The sequence below is a fragment of the Rhineura floridana genome, chromosome 2, assembly GCF_030035675.1.
Source record: "Rhineura floridana isolate rRhiFlo1 chromosome 2, rRhiFlo1.hap2, whole genome shotgun sequence".
In the NCBI taxonomy this organism is placed as follows: Eukaryota; Metazoa; Chordata; class Lepidosauria; order Squamata; family Rhineuridae; genus Rhineura; species Rhineura floridana.
In genome coordinates, this window is record NC_084481.1 from 184,489,100 (window position 1) to 184,512,094 (window position 22,995).

The 22,995-nt window shown below is 38.8% G+C and overlaps 1 protein-coding gene across 9 annotated transcripts in view; it reads left to right on the forward strand.

Moving 5' to 3' along the window:
- Positions 1-22,995, forward strand: part of NPAS3 (neuronal PAS domain protein 3) — a 1,108,131-nt gene that overhangs the window by 172,045 nt on the left and 913,091 nt on the right. Inside the window, exon 1 of one of the 9 annotated variants that reach the window (XM_061611620.1) lies at positions 20,315-20,389. The exons of the other annotated variants lie outside the window; for them this stretch is intronic. The gene's annotated coding sequence lies outside the window, so the exon portion shown is untranslated. Of the gene's footprint in view, positions 1-20,314; positions 20,390-22,995 lie in introns of those variants that run through there. 9 annotated transcript variants of the gene reach the window in all.

Here is a 22,995-nt window from a genome sequence, read left to right on the forward strand (position 1 = left end):
AGGATTTCTCAGTTTTACTATATTTTGATATTTGCCCTGTTGTCCTGGATTATGAAAAAAAGATTTCCATTTCACTTAGATGCAGCCCCTAGAAATTGCTTGGTTTTACATTCTTGGGTTCAGTTCAGATGATACCTTGAACCACATTTTGGAGATGTCCTCCATCCTTGCTGGTGTGTGGTTCCTGTCTCTGTTTAGATTGAGGCAGCAGTCCAACACCCACTTACTTACCTGGCAGTAATCTCAACTGAACTCAAAACTATTTTTGAATAGGCATGCATAGGATTGTGCTGTTAGCTTGGATTCCATCTCCTGGCTGGAGATCCTGAAGATTCCTAAACTAGATAAATTTCTTAATTTTCCTTGAGATTTCTATTTTAATATTATATGGGATGAACCTCAAAGAACTATTCCTGATTGTTCAGAGCCTAAATTTGATATTCTGTTGCTTTAGTTTTTGATAATATGACTGTGTTTGTTTTATGCTGTTTTTTGTTTATTCTTTTTTTATGTGGAGTTAGTTTTATTCATTTAATGTGATTTCAGCTGTGGTTTGTAGTGTGCTCTGATATCTTTTGAAGAAGAGTAGTATACTCTTACAATAACAAACAAACAAATAAAAATATTTTGCCTAAGACTGCAGTCCTGTGCAAAAAGGAATAATTAAATTATTTACAGTAAGACTATAGAGGAAAGGAAAGTTTTAAGTTTAAACTAATTGACAGTTATACATTACAAAGGCAACAAACAGCCATTTTCTTTTGCACAACATTTCATACATTCATAAAGAGTCATCCAGTATTAACATATTTTCCAATCTGACATGATTTTTTTACAAAATTATTGATTTGGCTCAGGAAACACTAACCAACATTTCAGTATAACATTCACTGCGTTCCAAAATCTGGAATTATTATTCTGATTCTCTGAATCCCATTCATATAAATAAGGCAGTGCATAACTTTACTTTCATAATGGAATTTGAAGTGTGGCCCAGATTGGCTATGGCTGGCACATTTTAGCACAAGATAACTATTCAGTGTGTGTATGTGCATGTGTATATATATACATATACATATACACACATATATGGAATAAATTGGTCATCTAAGTAAATTGAGGGGAAGGGAAATGGAGTCTCACACAAGATAAGTGTTATCCACAGCACAGTATTTGATGCCTGCTATTATTTGCAAACTGCTGATGATTTATCAGTTGAGAAGCAAAAAGGAAAAGAAAAGAAAAACAATTGCTTGTGTTTCTTAGATTTCTGTTCCTCTTTCCTCAGTTTTACCTGTTCTGTTAAAAAGAGAATTTCATTTGAAGAGAGGACAACCATCTTTCATGTACACTAAAATCTCAAATAATAAATAAGCTGGATCTGTTTGACTTCTCTGTCCTGGAAGCCCAGGTGAATCAGTAAAGCCTCCTCCAAAGTGATTTGCAAAGGCCTCTGCAGCTTTGTCAGAGCCCTTAGGGCCCAGAAGAAAGACCAAGGCATATTTTGATGTTGAACAGTGGTCTTGTGTGAGTGTCTGAATGAGCACTGTAAATAAAAAAGATTCTCCAGGGCCAGGCCCTTGAAAACAGATAGTTTTCATGTCTTCAAAACTCTACTTCACTCTTCTTAGTGAATTATATCATAATCATAACTGTAGAGAACAATGTGCTTCAATATTTAATTTGTCTGTGATAAGGTATAGAAAGAGATTCTTTCTGTTTTTCCCCTCCAAAATTAAATTACATAGAAAGCTTCAGTAACAGAGGAGGAAACCCCTGCCCCACTTTTTATAACAACTGAGATAATGCTAGATAATATCCAGATATATTACCAAGTTTGGCACTAGCTAATTTTCTTTAGACAGGCTATAGGGTACTGCTATTGATATCATGTCAATAATTTAGATGTGCATATTGAACATTCAGTGTCACTTAGAGAAAAAATCGATTAGAATCTTCACTCCCATCCTCTCATTTCAAGAGAACACTTTTTAGATATAATCCAATAAAGATGTACCTCAGTAACTCATATTAACTACCCCATCCATTTTTTAAACCATTGGAAATCTTTCACATCTTTCCTCTTAAAGGGCTAGATTGTTTCACTGTATGGCACATTCTTTATTATTTATTAAAAACATTTATACTCTACCTTTCCATTGCATACAGCAATTTCTAAGGAGGCTTACAATCAAAAATAGTTATTTTTATTTTTATTTTTATTAAACACACACAGACACTACATACTGACTGAAACAGCAGCCTGCTGTCAAAGCAGTGGACATAGTATTGGCTATACATGGCTATTTGTATGGGTTGAAGATTGAAAGCTAGATGCTACTGCTAGTACTTATCTGAGAGCTTAATGATAAGCTGGAATCTGAGGCTCGGGCATGGACATAGCCTTACCATGAGGGAAGACGCTTAAGAAACTAGGAACATGCTGCACCTACTTGGAAAAGCCAAGCAGGCAACATGGAGTGAGGATATGGCTGGTGAGGCCATAAAATGGTTAACAGGAATACCAGAGGGAGGAAGATGAGATTGGAAGCAGTAAGGTCATGGAGATAAATTGGAATAGGAAAGAGGGAGTGGACAGACAGAGAAGCTGGAGCTGGGCAAAGGAGACCATGTAGAGTTTTCCACATGGGGTAATTTGTCTCTATTCCCTGAGGGTTATCTAGTCCTGATCTTGGGATCAGAGAGACAATGTGGAATGGGAAATCAAGGGAAAGGGGGGCAGTACAGTATATACCTACTGCAACACTATAGTAATTCTTTTAATTTGCATCATAGACCACAGATATGTTGCTGTTTTGAACTCCTGATGATGAAAAAACTTAAACCCAAACCAGATCTCACCAACAGAATAAGGTATTAGTTATTTATCAGAATCAATGAGATTGAACCTTACCATAAAAAGCTATAAAAGATTTGAATCCACATTGTTATTGAAACTTGATCCATAGTCATAGAATCCTTGCTCTTCATTTGCCTCCTGAAGTTTTAGCGGCACTGGCAATAAAATTTGGATTAAATACTGCTAACAACTTTCCCAAGGGTGCTACATTATTCCACATGGGTTCTGTAACACGAAAGGAAATATGTAAATCTATGCTCACATACCAGAAGCACTCTTGATTGTATATTGGGTTTTTAAGAAATAAGGAATTTATACAGAACAGTCCTATATGGCAACTACTTTTTCTCTGTGCTCACATTATTAGCACTACGAAGCACTCTCTTTTGAGATGCAGGCGCATAAAGATATTCTCTCTCTAAAAAGAATTAGAAGCAGATACTCATCTTCTATCTTTGCATTTACATGTTCATTCCAGCATGTTTCAACTACAAGCTTTAATGATATCTAAAGCCCCTTTCATTTTCAGAATTAAAAAAGCATTTGCAGCAAGGTTTGCCATTTAACTAATAAGGTTTCTGTTTAAAAAAATAGTTTGGAAAGCATCTCATATCTGATACCCTTCCCCTCCTTGGAATCTCATTCTTTTCCATGTATTTACATTGTCATTATAGGACCATGAGATTGACTTTGAATATTTATTTAGCACATATATTCTGGGTTCAGTTTGCTTGTGTTTTCAAGTCACAAAAAATTAAAACAGGCATGTAATTTAACTACAGATTCTTGTCAAAAATTCCGGTTTTTGCTAAGAGACATAAATATTTATTTCATCAAACTCTTCAGTGATTTAAGTTATTTTCTGTTTTCATTGAAGTTGCTTTCCTTGCAGTAGTATATATTTAACCAACATGTACTTGGAAATTGCTATTAAAAACAACAATCTTTGCTTGTGTTGATAGTCAATAGCACCATGTTTCCAAATGAGCTAACATAGCACATTGGTTCCACAACCATTTCTACTTCTAAGAGAAATGGGGCTGTATTCAGGGCTGTATTCAGTGTGCTGTAGCACTAAGTGATTTTCCATCAGTGCAAGAATTTTTCCTTATGCAGTGGAATGTTCTCCCCCTCTCCTCCCCTGTACCCCACTAATTCTGTTTTGGGGGATTCCCCCAATCCTCTGGAGCAAATTTGGGGAAGGTGCAGGGTGCACGAGAGGGGAGGAGAGGGAGGGAATACCATTGTGGTAGTGCAAGAATTTAGCTGAATATCGCCTACACTTTACAGCCACTGTAACACACTCCTTCCTTGTAATAGAGATTACAGAAGCCTGCAAATGTAGATAATAAGAACTGCGTGAGGGGTTTCCCTAAAAGTCTATCATTATTATGACTCAAAAAAGTTCAGAGTGTAGTTAGGAGAATATTCAGTTCAGGGCCAGTGTCAGTAGTCAACCTAGTTGGAGCTTTGCAAGGGCACGCTGTCAACTGCATTAACATGCACAAGCATCCTGTTGCTTGCACTGAAAAGAGTCACTGAAAGGTGTTTGAAAGCATTCTAATAAAACTCTTGCAAAGACTTGATTTTTTAGGTAGACCCAGCTGCTGGCTGGAAAAGACATTCCACCAGTGACTGGGGAGCATCCAGTCCCTCTGCTAGTTCCCCTACTGTGTCCCAGAGTAAGTTTCAGGGCCTTGGGGAGGAGGAAAAATGAGTAGATCATAGGACCAAGGCAAGTAGGGGTTTCTTCATCTTGATCCTGCTCATGAGCACTCATGCAGGGACATTCGCTTTTGCAATGCAACTCCACTTGAATGCGTGTGGCACCCCTACATCAACTGCTGACATTGACTGTGTTCAGAAGAGAAATAAAAATGGCATTCTACAGCAGCCTTTATTTTGTTTGCTGCTTGCAACTGGAAGTAATTGTTGCTTTAAGATAGGAGGCCCCAAAGACAGCTCCCTGGGACAAAGTCCCTGGAGTCATACAATGTTAGACAAAGAAGAGACCCAAAGTATTAGGGAGAGGCTGATTTGGCATAGAGCCTATCTGGGCTGGGGGCTAGATCTTTATCAGCTGCTCTAGCCATCACACGGTCCCAGCATGGCGGGTATTCAGTTTGCAGATTACTGGCATCCCACCAGTGTGGGGAGAGAGACAGAAATTACTGCTGTCCCTCTCCCCCTTGCCATGTACATGGCCCAGTCACTTTACAGCTAATGTCAGACATCTAACACTGCGTTTCTGTTAGACATGACACAAATCTCCAATCAGGTTGGCGCACATAGTAAGAGGATTCCAAGTATTATCCCCATGAAGAGTGTTACTTTGCAGAAATGTTTTCAATGGCCTTGGTTGCCTCTTTCTGGATTTTTCCTCATGCATGAACTACATGTATAGAAGGGAGAATAGGATCATGCCCAGCGGCCTCAACTTCCATGTTACCTATAGGCTTCAGGCTAATGTGTATGTAGGCATATGGGTCTATCTCTATGCAGATTAGGAAGGCTGATCACCCATTGTTCCCAGTTGCATGAAGAGCCTATACACACAGAAGTCCCTTTCAAAACTTTGGCTAAATACATGGGCCCAGGCCCACTCTGGCCTCCATGTTTTCAGGCTAAGATCTGAAAAGAGTTGCTGTGAGAGGCCTAGGGCCCATTTCACACATTCAAGCTGTTGTGTGTGTGAGCAATGTGTAGGATTACTGTTCTATAACGTATGTGATTCTCATGAAGGAGTTAAAATATACTTCACATAATTTTCACCATACCAATGCTACCTTTTCGGGGAGGGCAGTTTACATTTTGTTGATGAAAATATCTGGAATGGTGCTAGGAGCTGCTCACACAAATGTGTGTGAACTGGGCAGTAGATATTGTCTCTGGCAAGACAGAATGAGGGTAGAATTTATATATCACCTAACAGATTATATTGTTATTAGGATGTGTGTAGTCCTTGTTGAAAATTTCTGCAGGGATAATTTATGTCTGGAAAGATCCAATACACTGCTCAATCACTTTAAAAGTCTGCTGGAGAAGTAGATGTTGGGCAATCTATTTGATGAAATCGTTCATGATTTGCTTCCTATATGCTGACTTTGTTTTCAATGTTTTGTTACATAGATTACTTCATACAGATAGAAAGGGTTAGATTCCTGTTGCATTTAGAAACAACTGGTATGACTGCTGACCAGGAAGAAGGTAGCAAGAGCATATAACTGTTGCTAAAAGCTCCAAGAATCACTTTGAGGAATATTTTACTGAAATAAATTACGATCATTACTGTGTCTCCGAAAAAAGATCTAAAAACATTTTCTGATTTGTTGTCTTCTTCACTGTGTTTTCCAGTAGTGGGTCATGGGATATAATTGGCTATTGCTTCCCTTAGAAGCTTTGCAGGCTGTTGTGTTGACAGCTCTAAAGTTGCCTCTGGGTACGTCATAGAGTAAAGCTTGTGATGGGCTCTCTGCATTTTGAACCAAGCCACTGTGAATTTAATCATACCCCCTCCTGAGCTATATGATGTACAACTGAATTCCTTATTTAACTGAAACAGACCAAGTTTTTATGATTTCTGTGTTTCAATCATAGCACTGTGGATCTGCTACATACAATGTTTTGTTCCTTCCAGAATTGGCAATGATGAAGGTCTGGCAAAGAGAAACAGAACAGTATTAGTGGACAATTGAAGGGAATCTTTCAAGCTTTGCATTATCAAGAACTACTTTTAAAGCCAGATTACAGGATTTAGAAATCATGAAAGAAAACTTTTATGGAGAAACGCCATGATGCAGAAAAAAACTCAGTTACTTTTTTTTTACTATATTGTGAACTTGGGAATATAAACAGAAGTAGTCAATTAACCTATTTTTCTAATCTTACAAAATAAAAGAAATTTATGATACACCGAGTGTATGAAATCTTACAACCCAAGTTCTGAAATAGATGTTAACCTATTTTTTTCTGTTATGGTTAAATAAACATCCAATCTACAGCAGAATTGGGAAACATCTCTCTAAATTGAAGATGCTTGATCATGTAAATGCCCTATCTAGATCAGCATTTTCTTCTCTCAGTGCCCAACCAGATGCCTATGGGAAGCACACAAACAGGAGCACAAACACTGTTTCCCAGCATTGGTATTTAGAGTCATATTGCCTCTGATACTGGAGATAATATAGTCATCATGACTAGTAGCTAGTGACAGCTTTATCTTTCATGAATTTGTCTAATCCCCTTGTAAAGCTATCCAAGTTGATGGCCATAATTACATCATGCGGTAGCAAGTTCCATACTTTGGGAAAGACTGTAGCTCAGTGGTAGAGCACATGCTTTGCACAGAGTAGGTCCTAGGTTCAATGTCTGGTATCTCTAGGCAGAACTAGGAAAGACTCCTCCTCGTTGAAATCCTGGTGAGCCACAGCCAGCCATAGTTAATAACACTGAGTTAGATGGACTAGTGATCTAACTTGGTATGAGGGCAATTCTTTCTAGGCAGGCATTGGCTTTACTTTGAATTAACTTTCCTTGCCCTTACTGATATCATCGCATTGCTAAATCTGATTTGTTGTAGTTATGTGCCTCCCAGTGGACTACGACTTATGGTGACCCTATGAATCAGTGACCTCCAACAGCATCTGTCATGAACCACCCTGTTCAGATCTTGTAAGTTCAGGTCTGTGGCTTCCTTTATGGAATCAATCCATCTCTTGTTTGGCCTTCCTCTTTTTCGACTCCCTTCTGTTTTTCCTAGCATTATTGTCTTTTCTAGTGAATCATGTCTTCTCATTCTGTGTCCAAAGTATGATAACCTCAGTTTCATCATTTTAGCTTCTAGTGATAGTTCTGGCTTGATTTGTTCTAACACCCAATTACTTGTCTTTTTTGCAGTCCATGGTATCCGCAAAGCTCTCCTCCAACACCACATCTTTGCATTTGAGGAACTTTTCTAGTTCTCTCACAGCTGCCCTCCCCAGTCCTAGCCTTCTTCTGATTTCTTGACTATTGTTTCCATTTTGGTTAATGACTGTGCCAAGGTATAGATAATCCTTGACAAGTTCCATGTCCTCATTGTCAACTTTAAAGTTACATAAATCTTCTGTTGTCATTACTTTAGTCTTTTTGACATTCAGCTGTAGTCCTCCTTTTGTGCTTTTCTCTTTAACTTTCATCAGCATACGTTTCAAATCATTACTGGTTTCTGCTAGTAGTATGGTATCGTCTGCATATCTTAAATTATTGATATTTCTCCCTCCAGTTTTCACACCTTCTTCATCTTGGTCCAATCCCGCTTTCTGTATGATATGTTCTGCGTATAGATTAAATAAATAGGGTGATAAAATACACCCCTGTCTCACACCCTTTCTGATTGGGAACCAATCGGTTTCTCCATATTCTGTCCTTACAGTAGCCTCTTGTCTAGAGTATAGGTTGCGCATCAGGACAATTGGATGCTGTGGCATCCCCATTTCTTTTAAAGCATTCCATAGTTTTTCATGATCTACACAGTCAAAGGCTTTGCTGTAATCTATAAAGCACAGGGCGATTTTCTTCTGAAATTCCTTGGTCCATTCCATTATTCAGTGTATGTTTGCGATACGATCTCTGGTACCTCTCCCCTTTCTAAATCCAGCTTGGACGTCTGGCATTTCTCACTCCATATATGGTAGGAGCCTTTGTTGTAGAATCTTGAGCATTACTTTACTTGCATGGGATATTAAGGCAATAGTTTGATAATTACTGCATTCCCTGGGATCCCCCTTCTTTGGAATTGGGATGTATATGGAACGCTTCCAGTCTGTGGGCCATTGTTTAGTTTTCCATATTTCTTGACAGATTTTTATCAAAATTTGGACAGATTCAGTCTCAGTAGCTTGTAGCAACTCTATCGGTATTCCATCTATTTCTGGTGATTTGTTTCTTCCAAGAATTTTAAGAGCAGCTTTCACCTTACATTCTAAAATTTCTGGTTGTTCATCATATGGTTCCTCCGTGAATGAATCTGTCATCCGGGCATCTCTTTTATAGAGTTCTTCAGTGTATTGCTTCCATCTTCCTTTTATTTCATCTCGGTCAGTCAGTGTGCTCCCCTGTTGATTATTCAGCATCCCTACTCTTGGTTTAAATTTCCCTTTAATTTCTCTAATCTTTTGGAACAGGGCTCTTGTTCTCCCCTTTTTGTTTTCCTCTTCTATTTCTATACAGTAACTATTGTAATAGTTCTCTTTGTCCCTACGTACGTACTAGTCGCTGTATTGTTGCATTTAGGGTTCTGACTTTGTTTCTATCTCTTTTTGCTTTTGCTTTCCTTCTCTCTTTAACCATTTGAAGAGTTTCTTCAGTCATCCATTGAGGTCTTTCTTTTTAACTAGAGGTATTGTCTTTTTGCATTCTTCCCTGATAACGTCTCTGACCACTCCATAGTTTTTTTGGTTCTCTGTCAACTAAATTTAAAACCTCAAATCTGTTCCTTCTTTGATCTTTATATGCTTCTGGGATGTTATTTAAATTGTATTTTGGCATTATGATTGCTTTGTTCTTCTTCTTTAGCTTTAGTCTGATTTTCGATATGACCAGTTCATGAACTGTACCGCAGTCTGCTCCTGGTCTTGTTTTCGCTGAAAGTATGGAACTTTTCCATCTTCTGCTACCAATTATATAATCAATTTGATTCCTATATTGACCATTTGGTGATGTCCACATGTACAGTCGTCTTTTCGGTTGTTCAAAAAATGTGTTCGGAAGAAACAAATTATTGCCTTCACAGAATTCAATAAGTCTTTCTTGTGCTTCATTTCTGTCTCTTAGGCCCCATTTCTCCTCAGTTCCTAATTCTTCTCTGTTCCCTACTTTTGCATTCCAATCCCCCATGATTATCAGCACATCTTGTTTTGGTGTGTGATCCTTTTGCATTTGTGAGCATCAGCCCCTGGGCTTCCTTTTGGCTTTGACCCAGCTGCGTCATTAGTCACAGCGCTACTCGTACTTGTCCTTTGTTCTTCCCCAGTAGCTCGGTGAGTGCCTTCTGAGCTGGGGGTCTCATCTTCCAGCACTATCTCGTGTTGCATTTTGGATACTCTGTTCATATGGTTTTCATGGTAAGAGGTGGTTTACCATTGCCTTCCTCTGAGTTTGGATGCATCTTAGTCTGGTGTTTCAGCTTTGACCATTCCGCCTTGGGTGCCCCTGCTAGGAGTCTAGACTCTTGGTCTAGCCTCCTGATCGCATTGCTCTTAGCTTCTTCAACACTCTCAAACCCCCTCACCACATTAAGGTGTGCATCCTAGAGGGGGCAAATCTGATTAAGCTTGGTTAAAAAAGGATTAAACTTGGTTTAAAAAAAAGGCTGCAAAAAAGCTAAGCTTTGCAGAGACTTCGAGGAAATATTTTGGACCTTCCAAATTCACTGAAGAGTATTTAGCTAACCATTATTATTATTATGAATTTGCTTTCAAATGGAAACCATGCTTTAAACTGCTATAACAAAGCAATATAAAGATATAAGCAAAAATCAACTACAAATAAATTGCTGTTCTTTACTGGTTGGCCTGTATTGAAATGGTATTATTTTATGTGAAGTATGTGTAATAGAGCATTAGATCTGAAAACTCTGTGTTGAATATTATTTCTGACAGGTCACTAAGATTCCAATAATTCAGTACAGAACTGAAGTCGATTCCAGAGAAAAATTTAATATAGTCTGCTTGCCTGCCAGCTTCAACATGGTTTCATGGCATTGAAATAGCTTGACACATTGAAATATAAAGTGCATTTGTCATATCTATTGGTGAAATATTTTATATGATCACATCTAACAAATATCCAGTCAAAGTAAAACTTATGCTGGCCTTATATATTTGTTACTTTGAATTCTGTTTTGAATCATAAAGTCACAAACATCTCTTAGTAATAATATACTACTGAAACATATTTTCTGAAAATACAATGCATAGTCCAATTAATCCTGAGATATATACTATCTTTTTGACATGTATAGAAGTGATTATGCAATGAAAAGCTGGGCATTGTATTTTGTTTGTACGATGCAATGTACCAGGTATTATCTTCTTCTATAGCTACAAGTGAGTGATTTATTTTCTTTTTCCTGGAAAGAAATCTCTTACAAATGGATATTTAAAAATTAATTTAAGAAATACTTTATATTATAGCATAATTCTTATGGAAAGTTACTTTTTTTTAAAGTACATAACATGTAGCATGCAGGCAAATAAAGTGGAATAAAAAAGAAATATTAAACGGTACATTTCAGCTCAGACATCTTTAACACTGGGCAACCTTTGGCAAATACTGTTTTCAGTTAATGTTTACTGGCTCCTTTGAGTCCTGGCACAGGTTGAACTGGTCAGGTGTATGCCAATATTGTACAATTAACTCCACGTAGATAGGCTTTTGATGCCTGATTTATAACTGCATCTTCTAAGCTGTTGTGAGTGATTGAGGGAGGGGATCAAAGCTTACTAGAACAGCTGAGAATACTGAGCTACGCAGACCAATGGTTTGGCGTGGTATAAGGTGACTTCCTATGATTCTGTGTTCATGAACAGTAGCTATCTCAGAAGAGATGGTCTCTGGAAGAATAATTTGTGCATGAATGCAGAAGAGTGGCTTTTAAAGATTTGACACCTTTTCCAGTATGATCAAGTTGACCTATTATCTGGGAGCATGAAGAAAAAGAATGTAGTATAGACATATTTTAAGGCAGCAATCATAGAATCACAGAATAGTAGAGTTGGAAGGGAGCTAGAGTTGGAAGGGGCCTACAACCTCCTGCTCAATGCAGGAATCCAAATCAAAGCATTCCTGACAGATGGCTGTCCAGCTGCCTCTTGAATGCCTCCAGTGTCTCTACCTCTCTAGGTAATTTGTTCCATTGTCGTATGGCTCTAACAGTTAGGAAGTTTTTCCTGATGTTCAGTCAAAATCTGGCTTACTGCAACTTTAGCTCATTAGTCCGTGTCCTGCACTCTGGGACGATCGAGAAGAGATCCCGGCCCTCCCTCCTCTGTGTGACAACCTTTCAAGTACTTGAAAAGTGCTATCATATCTCCCTTCAGTCTTCTCTTCTCCAGGCTAAACATACCCAGTTGTTTCAGTCTCTCCTCATAGGGCTTTGTTTCCAGTCCCCTGATCATCCTTGTTGCCCTGCTCTGAACCTGTTCCAGTTTGTCTGCATCCTTCTTGAAGTGTGGAGACCATAACTGGATACATTACTCAAGATGAGGCCCAACTAGTGCTGAATAGAGAGGAACTAATACTTCACATGATTTGGAAACTATACTTCTGTTAATGCAGCCAAATATAGCACTTGCGTTTTTTGCAGCCACATCACACTGTTGGCTCATATTCAGCTTGTGATCAACAACAATTCCAAGATTCTTCTCACATGTTGTATTGCTGAGCCAACTATCCCCCAGCCTATCAAGGTCCCTTTAATTTTGTTTCTGTCTTCCATGGTATTAGCTATGCCCCCCAATTTTGTATCATCTGCAAATTTGATAAGCATGCTGTGTACCTCCTCATCCAAGTCGTTAATAAAAATGTTGAAGAGCACTGGTCCCAGGACCGAGCCCTGTGGTGCCCCACTCGTTACTTCTGCCCAGTTTGAGACGGAACCATTGATAAGCACTCTCTGAGTACAATTCTGGAGCCAACTGTGGATCCATCTAATAGTTGTTCCATCCAGCCCACATTTAGCTAGCTTGCTAATCAGAATATCATGGGGCACTTTGTCAAAAGCTTTGCTGAAGTCGAAATATATTACTTCCACAGCATTCCCACAGTCTACAAGGGAGGTTACCCAATCAAAAATGAGATAAGATTAGTTTGGCAGGATTTGTTCTTCATAAATCCATGTTGGCTCCTAGTAATCACTGCATTGTTTTCAAGGTGCTTACAGATTGACTGCTTTATAATCTGCTACAGAATTTTTCCAGGGATTGATGTTAGGCTGACTGGTCTGTAGTTCCCAAGTTCCTCTTTTTAGCCCTTTTTGAAGATAGGGACAACATTAGCTCTTCTCCAGTCATCCAGCACTTCACCAGTCCTCCATAATTTCTCAAAGATAATAGACAGTGGTACTGAGAGTTCTTCAGCCAGTTCCTTTAATACTCTAGGATGCAGTTTATCGGTCCCTGCCAATTTGAACTCGTTCAAAGTGATTAGGTATTCCTTGACCATATGTCTATCAATCTCAAGCTCCAATCCTGCGACTTCTACTTCATGTTTCCTAGGAGGGTCATAGACCCTTTTTTGGGAGAAAACTGAGCGAAAGTAGGAATTGAGCACTTCTGCCTTTTCTTTGTCATCTGTTATCATTTTGCCATCCTCATTGAGTAGCTGTGCCACCATTTCTTTTCTCTGTCTTTTACTATGGATGTACCTGAAGAAAGCTTTTTTGTTGCTTTTAGCATCTCTCTCTAACCTCAGCTCATTCTCAGCTTTAGCCTTCCTGATGCCATCCCTGCAGTTCCGTGTTACCTGCCTCTACTCATCCTTTGTGGCCTGGCCTTCTTTCCACTTTCTGTATGTGTCCTTTTTTGTTTTCAGGTCATCTCTAAGCTTTTTAAGAAGCCACTTGGCTGCTTCTGCTGTTTCCCCCCTTTTTTCCTTGTTGGAATTGCTTGCCATTGCGCTTTTAGCATTTCCTGTTTTAGAAACTCCCACCCATCTTGGACTCCTTTTCTCACTAGGGTTGCTTGCCATGGAACAGTACTTACAATGGTTCTGAGTTTATTGAAATCAGCTTTCCTGAAGTCCAGGGTGCGCGTATGGCTACTCTCAGCTTTTGCTTCTGTTAAAATCAAGAATTCAAGTATGGCGTGGTCACTTTCCCCCAGAGTTCCCATAACTGCCACTTCATCCACCAAATCATCTCTATTGGTTAGAATCAAGTCCAGGATAGCTGATCCTCTGGTTGCTTCCTCCACTTTCTGTAGGAGAAAGCTATCTCCAACACGTCAGGAATTTCTTGGAGGGGCCGTGTTTGGCAGAATTTGTCTCCCAACAGATATTGGGATAATTGAAGTCCCCCATTACTGCTACAGCATGCCTCCTCAAAACATTGGCAATTTGCTTTTCAAAAGTTACATTCTCGTCTTCTCCTTGATTGGGTGGTCGGTAGTAGACTCCAAGGACCACATTCCTTTTACTATTTGCCCCATTAATTTTAATCCAGATACTCTCAGTGGAGCTACAAAGCTCATCTTCCTGTATGTCTGTGCAGGGATATATATATTTAACATATAGCGCGACTCCACCTCCCTTTTTATTCCTTCTGTTCTTTTTGAACAAGTTATATCCTTCAATTGCTGTATTGCAGTCATGGGAGTCATCCCACCAAGTTTCAGTTATACCTATCAAGTCGTAATTACCATCCTGTATTAAGAGTTCAATTTTGTCCTGCTTGTTTCCCATGCTCTGTGCATTAGTGCCTTGTTTGCTGCTGTGGGCTCCTGCTGGGAGGAAGGGCGGGATACAGATTAATTAATTAAATAATAATGAATAAATAAATAATAGTATACAGACATGGAAGACCATGTGATTTGTGGCTTGGCTTCCTTACTACATTTTTCTGAGGACATTTATCAGTGACATGAATGCCAGAAATAGTACAGAATTCTCTCAGCCCTTCATTATTATTCTAGTACTATACTTAATATATAACAACTTAGAGCATAATAGCTAAATAGATTAATTATGGTGGTATATTTATAAAGTTTTGAAGAATTTAATTATTACCACCTGTTGACTGGAATTGGAAACTATGAAAGAATTCTTTTTTATTTTTTTAAAAAATCAAAATAATGTTTAAAAATAAAGGCCACAATGAACAGTATTTGCTAAAGATATGCTAATGTCACTTCAATCCAAAAATTGCAGAGGCACATTCTGTTTCAAACACAAGAGTAATATCCCTGCAACACCGAGAATCATCTGTATCATCTCGCTTAGATTATTATAATGCACTATATGTGGGTCTACCCTTGAAAATGGTCTGTAAGCTGCAATTAGTGCAGAATGCAGTGGCTCGCCTGATTAAAGGCAGCAGCCGCTGAGATCATATCACTCCAGTGTTCAAGGAGTTGCACTGGTTACCAGTGGTTACTCGGGCCAAATTCAAGGTATTGACTTTAACTTTTAAGACCCTATTTGATGCCGGCCCAGTCTACCTAAAGGGATGCCTCCATTATCACCAGGGGTGCCATTTAACAAGATCGACTATGAAGGGTCTACTCCATATTCCTCCAGTTAAAGCAGCTAGATTGGTGAGGACTAGGATAAGAGGCTTCTCAGTTGTCACCCCCTCTCTATGGAATTCCTTACCAACCAACCTCCACCAGGCTCCCTCCTTGATGTGTTTCTGTTGGGCCTTGAAGACCTGGCTCTTCAACCAGGCTGGGGAGGTTGGTTAGGTTTTTCAAGTTTTGTAGTCATTAGTTTGTGGTTTTAATTTTCGTGTATATGTTTTTATATTGAATGTACCATGTATTTTATTGTACGTCGCCCAGAGTGGCAGGACAACCTGCCAGATGGGCGTCTAATAAATCCAATAAATAAAAAAATAAAAAAATAAAAAAATATCATCTCATACTGAACTTGGTTTGTGGATGACATTTATTTATTTGTAAGTATAGTAAAACCTAAGGCCAATCCATATGTTACCAGAGCAGCATCACTGCCACTTCCCCATGGCTGGATTCCACATCAGTTTGGTGGTGGTTGAATAATAGGATCATAGATGGCAGGTGGATCACTAGAGAAGTTTCCGTATCCATAGACTAGTCAGCTGTTACTTTCAAAAAATCTGGGTCCTAGATGAAGCCTGGGGCAGATTATGGGAGAGGGTATGAAACAATGCTGGGTTGAAAACAGGTGCTACACTGCCTGTGCAACTTCAGTATGTTGGTCTACCACCTCCCATTTGGGGGAAGAAGACTTTGAAGAAATTACACATATGTATTCTTTTTTTCTTGATTGCTTGGTAAGCCTAGGCATCAGCCTTACTGCTCCCCAGAAAACCTGGGTGTTACGGAAACTTCTTAAATTATTTGCTACTCTATAATTCACACATTGCTATATCTGTATGGGCTTTCCCCATCTGATAATGCAGAAACTGAGGTTTTATAATTGGGTCCTTGATTTCTTTTTACTTGCCTCTTCTATTGTCATGATGTATCATCCTAACTTTTATTATTATTATTTATTACATTTCAAAACCATCCTTTATTCCCTAGAATCCCAGGGTAGTTTACAAAGCAGATAAACAAAATACAGTGTATTACACAATTGTTGAAACATTAAAACCTCATATAAAAACATTACAATCATAATTTTCAAGCTTCCCCTCCAAAAAGCTGAATACTAGAAAATTATTTCTAAAGATGAAAACTCTAAATTGGTTTTACGGTGTGAGTGAAGATAAAACAGTGAAAGGAACATAAGGAAATCAATATTGATTATGTGAGTGATGCATATTCTCTTCCTTCACCAATCACACAGCAAAATCTCTCCATAGAAAAGAATGTCGCAAAAACATCTCTTGAAATTTTTAACGTGAATATTTGATTTTTGACCGTAGACGTTTTACAGTTTTTTCCTAAGCATGAATAGCCCAACACTTTTGTGGAAGCATGCCATACAAATAGTATCCTTTGAGAAAGTGACATTCAGGTACTTAGGAAATAATGCAAGCTCTGTGATGAAACAGAGCTGTGGTACAAGTAATCGCTTGCTTGAGTTGGGTATTAGGCTGCAGTGCAGTACACATTTACCTGGGAGTAAGTTCATTGAACGCAATGGAGCTTACTTCTGAGTATTCATGTATTGAATTACAGCCTTAGGCTGTTAAATTGTTGGGTTTTCTTGTTACTCTCTGCTTTATTACATTTTAATGAACCCATAGATGTTTCATCTGACCCTTCAGATTTTCTGGATTACTTACAAATACTTTGCTATTAGCTCTGAAACCCACTTTTCAGAAGAAAAATGCATTTCATTCTTATGAAAGAAAACATTTTTTGCATATACGTTTTGTTGGCTTTGGGGGTGCTTGGTTACTTTTAAAGAGAATTTTCATAGAGAGAAGGATAAGATTAGAGAATTTGCAAAACAGCTCAGTAGTTGAGCTTGTTTACCCCCTTTTTTGTAGAGGTTACACATATTTTGGTGTTTCGTATTCACAATTATATGTATAATTTATGTGCAATCACAGTTATGCAAAAGCATAGGAAAATAAGAAATCTGCTGCTTTCATTTGGAGTTACTGGGAAATAAGATTTAATGAAACTTTCAAAAAAAGTTTCTGGACCTTTTTGTTGAAAATAAGTCCAGAAGGCTGAGCTTAATGTAACATGTGGCAGGTGGCCTGCATTTGCCTGGAGAATTCCTCTAGGGCAAGACAGCTCAGCAAACACATAAATCCTTTTTTCTCTGTTATCTAGTAGCACATTTAGTTGCCATGGGGATCTTATTTATGCAGCAGATCCTCTGCAGTTCAGCTTGTGCCTAAAGTTTAACTGTACAGCTGTTACGGTAAATGCTACACGGCAATATTTTCAAAACATACCTTTGAACATTTTTTATTGATTTTTGTTTTTTCACATATCAATACGTCTATGTGATCAAAATAAGATTTTATTTGCTACAGAACTTCACAAATTAACCTAAGCAGAGGCTGCTGTTCACATTGTTTTATAATTTCCTAATTATTTTTTGGAGGAAAAACTTTTTAACGTAAACATTGGAGTAGTTTAAAAATATAGGTTTATATCCAGCTGTGTCCTTGTATGAGCAGAATGGGCTTTCACCTGTGTAATGGAATTTCCCATTGCTGTCCTCCGCCAAGCACCCCGAAATCTGCACCCTCTAGAGCAGATTGGGCGGGAGAAAGGAGAAACGGGATGTTCACACAAAACTGGGTACAACCCTTAATGAATAACAGCGGTATCAATGAAGTGCTTCTACAATCACAAGGACGTTTGGAATGCAGCAAGACTTCATACCCCTCTCCTCTCCCTGCATGCCGTCTCACACCCAGAGTAGATTTTGGGAGGAAGTGCAGGAACGGAGGGAGAGGAGAGGGAGGGGAAGTTCTGTTGCGCAAGTGGAAATCCTTGAGCTACCACCCAGGGTTTTGAAGACTGCCGACATCAGTAAATTGTTTTAACTGATTTTAAAGTTGTATTTTTACTTTGTTGAAACCCATTCCATTGTTGGGACTTTATAGTGAAGGGCAGGTAAGAAATCACATATAAATGAATAAATAGTCTAAAATAAGGCAAAATACAGCACACACCAAAGTCAGGTTGTAGAAAAGGAATGGCTGACTTGTGGCCCTCCTGATATTGGACTATATTCCCATCATCCATGACAATTGGACATACTAGCTGGGACTGATAAGAGCTACAGAGGCAGGTACTGATGTACAGTACTGGGCCCACAGGTCAGCAGGGGATCCAGACTCTGTGGTTTGTTTTCTTTTTAAGTAAATCTCTAGCCCTGCTAGAAAGAAAGTTATGAAGCAAAATGTGCAGGTACTCTTCTAAGCAATTTCTATGAGATGAGTCAGCCTGGCTGCTCCCACTTTTCAGTGATTTTAGCCAATGAGTAAAGTGAGACCTGTAATTGACAAGTGAGCTGTTTGGATACTAGGTACTAGGAATCCCTAGCGTCCTAAGGAACTGCTGTTGTCTTCTCCCCTTTAGTGCACTTTTTCCCTACTTCTTTATCATTTTGTAGTCCTTGGAATCTCTGTAGTTTGCCCTTTCTTTTTCCTAGAAACCAGGATACATCTTTCAAGTGGTGTGCTTGTCTGAGATGAAATATTTCATGTGAGGTTTTTAAAAAAAAATAAACTGAGAGTGAGTGTTAAAGATCCTCCCCCAATGGCAAAGACAAAATGTGAAAGCTTTTGTTCCTCTCCCCCATCTGAAATACCACACCTGATCTTGGACTGAATGTAGTATTGCCAGCCTGAAATCAACTGACAAAAAATCTACAGTAATACAACTGGTTTACAACTCATGAAACTTCAGTTATTTGCATGGTTTAGGGTTGGCATTGGAGGAAACAGGGTTTTTGACCTTTAACAGTTGCATGGTAGGCGGAAATTCAACAGGTTAAGCCTTTTCTATTATAGTGAAAGTTTCACCTATTTACATTCTGTCTGTCAGATATCTTATGTGTGTGGCCATTGATTTTTTGAGGGGCCTCCACTCCACTCTAAAAGAAGACACAAATTTGCTTATTACCCAAAGCATATGCAAATTTTATGCAAATCTGTGTCACATACCAAAATGTTGTTAACAGAATGGGTGGACAAACCCTTCTGTTGATCACTATTCACAAGTGAAAAACATAATTGCAATCCTGGTACATAAATACAGGTCTATTTGTAATACAATGGAAGCAGAAAATTTACTAGTTACTCCAATAACTGAACGGTTGGTGAGCAAATAGCAGAAACTTCAGAATCTAGAACAAGTTGCTTTTAATTTTGAAGAGAAATGGGAAATAGTTGTAGAAGCATCAATAAGTAGAAAAGAATGATCGTGGTCATATTGTAATCAATCTTGACTACTGTAATGTGCTCTTGGAAGGAGCAACTAAGTGCAGAATGCTGCCACTAGGTTGCTAACTGGTGTATCCTATCACACATAAGAACATAAGAACATAAGAAGAGCCTGCTGGATCAGGCCAGTGGCCCATCTAGTCCAGCATCCTGTTCTCACAGTGGCCAACCAGGTGCCTGGGGGAAGCCCGCAAGCAGGACCCGAGTGCAAGAACACTCTCCCCTCCTGAGGCTTCCGGCAACTGGTTTTCAGAAGCATGCTGCTTCTGACTAGGGTGGCAGAGCACAGCCATCACAGCTAGTAGCCATTGATAGCCCTGTCCTCCATGAATTTGTCTAATCTTCTTTTAAAGCCGTCCAAGCTGGTGGCCATTACTGCATCTTGTGGGAGCAAATTCCATAGTTTAACTATGCGCTGAGTAAAGAAGTACTTCCTTTTGTCTGTCCTGAATCTTCCAACATTCAGCTTCTTTGAATGTCCACGAGTTCTAGTATTATGAGAGAGGGAGAAGAACTTTTCTCTATCCACTTTCTCAATGCCATGCATAATTTTATACACTTCTATCATGTCTCCTCTGACCCGCCTTTTCTCTAAACTAAAAAGCCCCAAATGCTGCAACCTTTCCTCGTAAGGGAGTCACTCCATCCCCTTGATCATTCTGGTTGCCCTCTTCTGAACCTTTTCCAACTCTATAATATCCTTTTTGAGATGAGGCGACCAGAACTGTACACAGTATTCCAAATGCAGCCACACCATAGATTTATACAATGGCATTATGATATTGGCTGTTTTATTTTCAATACCTTTCCTAATTATTGCTAGCATGGAATTTGCCGTTTTCACAGCTGCCGCACACTGGGTCGACATTTTCATGGTGCTGTCCACTACAACCCCGAGGTCTCTCTCCTGGTCGGTCACCGCCAGTTCAGACCCCGTGAGCATATATGTGAAATTAAGATTTTTTCTCCAATATGCATAATTTTACACTTGTTTATATTAAATTGCATTTGCCATTTTTCCGTCCATTCACTCAGTTTGGAGAGATCTTTTTGGAGCTCTTCACAATCCCTTTTTGTTTTAACAACCCTGAACAATTTAGTGTCATCAGCAAACTTGGCCACTTCACTGCTCACTCCTAATTCTAGGTCATTAATGAACAAGTTGAAAAGTACAGGTCCCAATACCGATCCTTGAGGGACTCCACTTTCTACAGCCCTCCATTGGGAGAACTGTCCGTTGATTCCTACTCTCTGCTTTCTGCTTCTTAACCAATTCCTTATCCACAAGAGGACCTCTCCTCTTATTCCATGACTGCTAAGCTTCCTCAGAAGTCTTTGGTGAGGTACCTTGTCAAACGCTTTTTGAAAGTCTAAGTACACTATGTCCACTGGATCACCTCTATCTATATGCTTGTTGACACTCTCAAAGAATTCTAATAGGTTACTGAGACAGGACTTTCCCTTACAGAAGCCATGCTGGCTCTGCTTCAGCAAGGCTTGTTCTTCTATGTGCTTAGTTAATCTAGCTTTAATCATACTTTCTACCAGTTTTCCAGGGACAGAAGTTAAGCTAACTGGCCTGTAATTTCCGGGATCCCCTCTGGATCCCTTTTTGAAGATTGGCGTTACATTTGCCACTTTCCAGTCCTCAGGCACGGAGGAGGACCCGAGGGACAAGTCACACACATGTGACATCTCTCCTGAAGGAGCTGCACTGGTTGCCAGATGTTGCCAAGCCCATGGGCTAGTAAAATTTTATTTTTGTCTGGTTACTCGAGAGAGTGCCTTCCCCAGTACTAAACTCCCTGCTTAGATCTTTGAGGGAGTGCATCTTGGTGGCATCCCCTGTCTGCTTTGGTCCACCTGGTGGCGATGAGAAAGAGGCATTCTACATTATAGAAAAGTTACCCCTCCTCTGAGATCTGGTGTGTATCCTTGGCAGTAGTATGCTTTCACTCAAGTATGTACTGGATCTTAATTCCCTTTTTTAAAATATGTATTTAATCTTATATTGTAGCTTACTTAGATTTCTGTGTAAAGGCAGTATATATGTGTTTTTAATAAAAGAATAAATAAATATTGCAAAAACAGTAATCCCAGCAAACCTGAAAGAAAACTCAGTTCTGATAGTATCTAATTCCCACCCACTTTAAGAAAATCTTTATTCTTCAGGAAAATAGAGGTACCCATTAGGTTTAGATACTATGCATATATTTTGGCATTTTCCTCAAGTGCAAACTTTTTGGCAAGATACACTTGACATAATTAAAGATATAATTGGTTATAAAATTATCTTGTCCCCAAAAAGGGCCCTTGGTTATTTGAAAGGAATTATCTGTGAAGAAGACTTGGAAATTACAGCATCTTTGCTGTCAGCCGTTAGATAAGTTATTGCTCTTAACTGGATCCTCAGTCTAAAACTCTAGTTAAATTACAAGATGGTTATGACTAAACCTACCTAATATAAAACAAGCACTGAAGGTCATACATCCAGTAAATTCATTGAACAATGGAGTTTATTTATAAATCATTGGTAACTCAAAACTTCAAGGTACTGTACAATCTTATGAGTTGCATTTAAGTAAGTTTTTCTCGGAGTAGATCCACTGAAATTAATGAAACTGTTAGCATATCTGTTAACTTCAGTGGCTTTCCTCTGAGTAGGAGTAGCATTAAATATGACCCTATATATTATTTGCACTTGTTTGATAATGATGACAACACCTTCTATTTACTTAATTTGCAGAGATGTATATTAAGATATTTCTTGTTTTTTATCTTTATTGGTCTTTCCCCCTTTCTCATCCTTTTTTCTTATTTTCTCTTGCCTCTTTGATAAGTATGATTCAGTCAAGCTTTTTATTTGTTTTAGCATACACTCATATTATAAATCTATTTGCATGTTTCTAAATAAATAAATAAAGAACCATTATGAAAAGGTTACAAATTTCAGTGACTGAAATTAATGAGGTAGGACTCAAATGTTATTAAGTATTGCACAGCAGTTTTCTTACTCAAACATTTTGGAGGGAGATGCTTATTTTGCAGGCAACCATAATTATTTTATGATAGAAAACTGACAAGCAAATGCAACTGTTCTTTTGAATTTTCCTTTGCTTTTTTTCCTCCTCCCCCACCCCCATTCAACAAAACCCTCTTGTTTGGTAAAAATCATAATCACTTTGGACAGTAAAAACAAGTTTCAGAAACACTAGCAGAAAAGGCCTAGGCAACTGTATAGTGGAATACTATAGGCTGTATTTGTGGAGTCGTTTTTTTAAAAAAAGCAACATCCCACTGACCAGCCATTTGGGAGGAGGAGGTAGGCTTAATCCAGTTCTGCATGCTCCCCCTTCTGGGCCAACCTGCTGATCAATAGGATCCCAGCTTTTTCAAAAGGGATATGCATTACCCTGGCTACTTCATATACACTGTTTCTGTTTTCAGGAAGGCTCATTTAAAGCTGTAAATATTCAAATTGGCTTGTTACCCATGGTGACCAAGGTGTTTAGTATATATAGTGGCCATATGGCCTGATTTT